A 6,000-nucleotide genomic window follows, 5' to 3' on the forward strand; every position below is an offset into this window, starting at 1 on the left:
AAAATATAGCAACTAACTATACTCTATATTTTCAAACCATAAAATTCATCACTAATATAAAAAAATCATCTAACTTAAATATTATCCATAAGTTGCCTCCAAGACAATTTCCAAAATAAAAACAAAGGGCAAAATATAGTCTGCAGTCTGAATTTATGGCTTGTTCATACCATAAGACAGAAATGTATCCTGACAAGTTCTTTGAATTGTCAGTTTATTATACAGCTGAGCCTTTCAAGTGATTTATCTTCTGGGTATAAGGCCAGTATTTGCATTTTGACTCATTTTTATATCCACATAACTGGATTGTCATGACCTAGAATCCAACATACTGGTATAACAATAAACTCTTGCAATCTTGTAAACGTTTTATTTCTGTTCCTTCAGAACAACTAAAAGGTGTTAATTCCACAACCTTCCTTTGTACAGTTCAGGTCACACATACTGCATTAGAATACCAAAGTAATATATGGAAACCAACTTGACAATAAACTATTAAAAAAAAATACCAAAGTAAATGAAATACTTTGGAGTTTAGGTATCAGAGGTATCAAATACTGTATTGACCAGGTTTATATATTTTGTTCATTATATTATCTTTCTGGATAAGGACTAATATTTATGTTTAATTAAAAAATTAACTTGAAATTGTCAGCTTGCAGCAAAAGATTATTATTTAAGATGAAAAGAAGCTAATTTCATAATTTTTGATTTAACCATTTCTACTTCAAAATAGTTGATGGCTATTGTTTCACTAGTTTGCATCATGGCCAATGCCTGGATATTTTTAGAGTTAATATATGCAAGAATAAGTGCACTTTATAGCTTCTTTTGATGTTATAATCATTGTATTTTGTAATTAACATATAGAAAGGCATTTAATCTGAATATAAATTCACTTTTCCTAGATTTAATAATGTTCAACTTTCTAATCTATAATTACTAATTCTCTCTTTCACTAGAATCTTTTTTTAAGTTTATTTATTTATTTTGAGAGAGAGAGAGAGAGAATGGGAAAGGGGCAGAGAGTAAGGGAGAGGGATAGAACCCTAAGTAGGCTCCACATTGTCTGCATAGAGCCCCATGCAGGGCTCGAACTCACAAACTGTGAGGTTATGACTTGAGCTGAAATCTAGAGTTGGACACTTAACCGACTGAGCTACCCAGGCACTCCTCACTAGAATCTAAATACTTCAACAACAACATGGGAATTGAAAAATTTTTTTAATCTGCCTAATGGTTTATGGAGGAAATTTAATGGGATAAAGGAACAAAGCATAGGTTTTAGATTTAAACAGAGCTTGAGGAAAGGAGAAAGGAAGGATGGAAGGAATGGAGGGGGGAAGGAGGGAAGGAGGAAGACATATATAGAGTATTTTGTCATTGTCCTATGGATTCTATTCCTTCATATATCTCTTTGATAAATCTTTGATTTATCTTTTTGATTTTAAACATAGTTATTTTAACATTATTTTTAAAATGATCTGTTATTTTCTGTTCTTTGGGAAAAAATTCTTTGTCTCTTGGTGGTGGATTTTTGTTGTGTGCTTTGTGATTTTACATGTGAGCTCCTCTGTAACAGGCACACATTCCTGATTAAAGAGGCTTCCTAATGACCAGTTTTATTCTGTTTTAAAATTGAGGTGACACACAGCACACACAGAGAAAGATTCAGCATATTTCTGGCATCTTTGTGGCCCCCATCAGCCAATGCCCCTTGAAAGCTATAAAGTATACCCACATGCTAGTTAGTTACCTTGATACAGGTAAATAATATGTTAGTATGTTTCCAATTTCATTCTTTTTTGGAAAGACTGTCTTTCCTATTCTAGATCCTTTGAATTTCCACCTAAATTTTAGAATCAGCTTGTCAATTTCCACTTTAAAAAAACCGTTTGTTATATTGTGATTGAGATTGAATTGAATATACAAATCAATTTATGAAGAATTGGCTCCTTACTAATATTAAAATTTTTAATTCATGTGCATGGTAAATCATTCCATTTATTTGGCTTTCCTTAATTTCTATCAGCAATATTCTGTAGTGTTTCATGCACATACACTACATTTATTTTTATCTATATAATTTTTAAAGTTATTGCAAATGATACTGCTTTTAATTTTTAATTTTCTTATAAATACAAACATGGTTATTGTCGTATATTGACCTTATATCCAGCAACCTACTGCCTTCATTGTTTCAAATATTTGCAGTTTTTAAAAGATTTTCTATGACTATAATGTCAATGTGAATAATGCGACAGTTTTCTTTCTACCTTTCTAGTCATTATACCTTTTCTTGGTTTATTGCACTTCTGATGTAAATCTTAAACAGAAGTGGGGAGAGGAAATTTTTGTCTTATTCCCAACTTCAGGGGAAATAATTCAATAGTTCATCATTAAGTATGTTGCTTGCTTTAGGATTTTTACAGATAACCTTTATAATATTCAGAAAGTTGTCCTTTATTCCTAGTTTCCTAAGAATTTTTATTATAGATATTTATTGAATTTTAGGAAAAATTTGCTGTATCTATTGAGATGATCATATTATTTTTCTCCTTTAATCTATTAATGTGGTAAATTCTTTTTATTGTTCTTTTTTTAAAAAAACTATTAAATTAGGCTTGCATTCTTGGAATAAATCTATATGGTAAAATTTTAAATTAGCCATGGTCATGCTTCTATAGAATTCACTATTTCCAGACAGTTTTTACATTACTATCTCAGCTTGGAGTTATGGTTCTATGAAAGTCCAAGTGAGAAGCTATATATAGCAATCTAGAATTCTTCTGTAGGTAGATTAGTGAGTAATATAATGGATTTATATTATTCTGATTATGACTTACTTTTCTAAACAAAGGTAAGGAGCTTAATTAAAAAAAAAAAAAGGTAGCCAAAATACATTTATGTGTCCTTAAAATTTATGGATTTTTACACAGTAGAGTTCCTTGGGTTTTGACTTAGTCTGATGACCTTAAGAAATAAGGAAATGAAGATGTTAGGAAAAGAGTTACAGGCAGGACCAGGGAACAAGGAGTGATGAAAGCATATCAAGGCAAGAGTATAGCTGTCTGTGGCCCTCTTGTGGAGAGATCAGGAGATAAACCTTCCATAGCTTCTGGGAACGAACCTCACGTTATTGTGTAGTACAACAGTGAAGGTTTGCAATGATGATCCCAAATCATCTATAAAATAATAAGTTATATTTAGTTTGTTCTAATTAAGAAAATAAAGGGATTTTTTCAAAATCTTTTATGTAAAATGGTTAACATTCCGAAGATAAAGAGACAAACCTAGAGTTATATATAAAATTATATATAATATATAAAGTTATATGTAATTGTATACAGCATATAAAGTTATAAAGGTTTATATATTATATATAAAAATTATATATAGTTTTAGAGTTGTACAGACTAGGTCAGCTCTCTAGGATTCAGTCTCTCAGTCTTTTTATAACTGAAGTCAGACTTTCCTATGACCATGAACTCATTCTTTGTCACTTTTTTTATTGTTGTTGCTTTGGTTTTTGTCACTGTTTTTTAAAAAGCAATGCACTGACTAGTTAAGAACGTACACCTGGCAAACAATTCAGTGATGGTTTGATTAAACAAGAGCTGTCATATTGGTACCAATTTACCTGTTCTTCCATTTTTGCATCCATAAAATAATTTCCTTTCACCGAAGGGTGTACAGAGGAATAGTTAGTGCTTTTTAAAACAATTGGAAAGTATAAAAGTTTACTCCAAAATGCTAATTGTGATTATTATTAGACTAGCCAAAAGGCAGGAAGAATGATGCAAAGATTCTAATTGGTGACTTAATATAGATGTCTTCAACCATTTGTGAAAGGGGTAAAGAAAAAAACATCCTTTGGGCCCAACTGCAGAAGCAAGGCAGCAGGTGCAAAACTTATGAGGGCTAAAGTTTTGTATTAGAGAATCCTACTTGGATTCTCTCACCTTTTGCCTGGCAGAACATAATCTTCAAAATCCATTAAGCCAGCTGTCTTCCAATATATACTGTAATTTCCACAAAACTCAATTCCAAAAATTGAGCTAGGCACTAAAGCCTACTCTGGAGTAAAATCTAGAATTTACATGACATGAACTATCAAAGATGGCAAATTTAACTTCATGGTAAATATATTTGCTTTTGTATCCTGGATATTCCACATCCACAGAATAGGTGTATACAATGCTATGTATGTCCATATAAATATCCCACATAACAAGTATATGTTGATAATATACATGTCTATAATTCAGATATCTTTCTGAACTACAGACTCACATGTTAAGCAGCTATTTGATATCTCCCATTTGATGTAGGAATGGGCATCTCAAACTTCATGTATTTAAAAAGTAGTGCCTTTAATTCTCAGACCCCCAACTTCTTTCCCATGTGTCTTCCACATCCCCACAGATGCTATCAGAACTCACCTTGTTGCTCAAACCTGAGGATTGTTTTTGACTCCTCTTTTGTCACCTTAAATCTACCTTCAACCTCTGTCAACTCAAATACAAAAGTATTTTGATTCCATTCACTTCTCTTCATCAACTGACACTGATCTAATGAAATCTACCATCACTTCTTGCCTAATTATAGTTTATCTATACATAATCCTGTCTACTTTGCTCCATCCATTTTCAATACAATTGCCAAAACAATATTACAAAAATATAAATATCACGTCAAAGTTCTGTTAAAAACTCTCCAATGACTTCCTCTTACACTTAGAATAAAATTAAAAAATTTAATATGGCCTATAAGATTGTGCACTCTGGCCCTGTCCTGTGGCTCTCTGCTCTTTTCTTTATACCTCACATTCCAGCCACATGGGTCCCCTGTAACTTCTCAAACACATGGAGCTCTTTCCTCCTTTAAGATCATTACAAAGGCTTTTTCTACCAGGAATGCTCTTTCCCCTGATTGCCAACTTCTCTGATTTCATATCTAATTTCAAATATCACTTCCTCAGAGAAACTTCTGTTAACATTATGTTCTCTAAGTGGTTTTCTCACTCTCCTCTCCATTTCCTGAATCTCTCTTACCAAGACTACGATCTCCTCTTCGTAGAGGAGAAATGTTCTATTTCCAGAACAATTTGTGAAGTATTTACTTGTTTGATTTTTTTTTCTTTTTGTATTCCTCTCCAAACTACAAGCTCCATAAGAACTGAAATCACCACTATTTTGTTGACCACTGTAAATACTATAAGTGGTTTATTTTTGAAATAGACTTATATCTAATGGTCAAAATCATGGAGGGCAAGCAAGTGTTGGAATGTTGAAGAGTGTATGTTTATGGAAAGTAGAGATTCTTCAGTTAAACCTGCTTCCCATCGCATTTAGTGAAGAGACCTGGGGAAGTGAACAGTGGGAAGGTAGACAGGGCTGCTGGAGTGCTTTCTGATCAGGTTGAATGTTCACCATTTGTGAAGTCTTCCTTTACTATATGTATTGTATCTCTTCTCAATTAGCAAAAAGCCAGTTCTTCTTCCTTTGCTGCTGCAAAAATTATCTCCCTCCTTAAAGAAATTTCCGTGGTGCTCTATCTTGCCTTGCCAAAAAGTCTGGGTGTCCACATCACTCTCTCCAGCCCGCCTACCTATATTACCTCCATCACATTCCCCACCTGTTACCAGCACATTAATCAAGAAATACCACTCATCTTCCCTTCTGTCTCTCTCCTTCTATAGATGCTTTATAGGACAGTTTATGCTATTTCAAAAACATAGAACAAGCCCCTATCTGCCATCTGTTAAACTATCATTTCCCCTTCATTAAAAATCCTTCTTAAACTCAAGATCATTTCACAGAAAGTATGAGCCTACAAAGAAGTGAGATGCCTCACATTTACATGTATGTGTCTGGCAATATGCCTTATGTCTACCTTGGTATTCTTGAGGAAAAAAAATAAAAAATAAATTCTAAAATAGGAAGGCAGATTTATAGCATTTATATATTTTAAATACATGTGATCGTATTTATTCAGACA

The sequence above is a fragment of the Hyaena hyaena genome, unplaced genomic scaffold (assembly GCF_003009895.1).
Source record: "Hyaena hyaena isolate Hyena2069 unplaced genomic scaffold, ASM300989v1 scaffold_271, whole genome shotgun sequence".
Classification (NCBI taxonomy): domain Eukaryota; kingdom Metazoa; phylum Chordata; class Mammalia; order Carnivora; family Hyaenidae; genus Hyaena; species Hyaena hyaena.